General features: G+C 36.2%; 1 protein-coding gene across 4 annotated transcripts in view; it reads right to left on the bottom strand.

Moving 5' to 3' along the window:
* LOC106873403 (synaptobrevin homolog YKT6) overlaps positions 1-727 on the bottom strand; it is a 26,366-nt gene extending 25,639 nt beyond the window's left edge. For 3 of the 4 annotated variants that reach the window (XM_052972669.1, XM_052972667.1, XM_014920756.2), the window contains exon 1: positions 620-727. The gene's annotated coding sequence lies outside the window, so the exon portion shown is untranslated. Of the gene's footprint in view, positions 1-530 lie in introns of all 4 variants that reach the window. The other variant, XM_052972668.1, reaches the window with a different exon arrangement.
* Positions 728-1,000: the final 273 nt, after the last annotated feature.

Genomic DNA, 1,000 nt, shown 5'->3' with positions numbered 1-1,000 from the left:
ATATACACACACACACGAAATTGAAGTTTTGCATACAGATAATCAATACACCTTCTCATGCGATATATTTCTGTCTTCACTATTTTTAGCAAAATTATATATACATATAAATATATATATATATATATATATATATATATATATGTGTGTGTGTGTGTGTATGAATTGCAGAAACGTAGGCGTATATTAACTACTGATGCATACATTCACGACCCGCCTATTTATAAGAATCTTCGGATATATAACAAGAATGAACAACAAAAGACACAGATGGACAGAAACACTGAAGCTCCCGAAACCAAATTACAGACCCTATACAGCTTCAGAAGGAAATCAACGACCATAATAAATAATAATTATAATAATATAAGGTGAAATGTGACACACACCCCGTAAGACATTGTCTGTGTGTCTCACTTCTGTGCGGACACGCAAACACAGACCAAAGAGTAAAAGACATATAACAAGCAAAAATATAAATGTTAGTGGTTTAAAAAAAGTGTTGATGATGTCCATATAACTATAGTTACCTTCAGTCGTCTAAACCTAACGAAGGCTGCCACGCCATTCTGTACCAGCTGTTAATAGACATCATTTAAAAACAGTCTGAAAAACTTACCAGCTTCTCAACAACACAAGATATCCGAATGGTCGACACCGGAACTGACGTAACGAATAGTCAACCGGAAATCGATTTGTGGTGATTTAATTCCTTCTGTCGTGTGATATATAAACCCGAGTGACTTCCGGTTGTAACCAAGGAGAAGTTAACATCACTCCCCGGTTTCGTTCTAGGTAACAGATTTATAAGTGTTCAGCTCCGATCTCGTTTTTTTTTTTTTTTTGATAATTCCCATTCCTCCCCCATTCAGTCTAGGATTCATTACAGGAATATGACCTGACCCCTGTAGTTGTCTGGTGCTTTTATTTTAATTTTATCGAGCATTTGAACCCCCGGAAGAATGAACAGCGAAGTTGACCTCGGCGTAATTTGAACACA

This window comes from Octopus bimaculoides, chromosome 14 (genome assembly GCF_001194135.2).
Source record: "Octopus bimaculoides isolate UCB-OBI-ISO-001 chromosome 14, ASM119413v2, whole genome shotgun sequence".
Taxonomy (NCBI): domain Eukaryota; kingdom Metazoa; phylum Mollusca; class Cephalopoda; order Octopoda; family Octopodidae; genus Octopus; species Octopus bimaculoides.
This window is presented reverse-complemented; position numbering and strand designations above follow the sequence as displayed.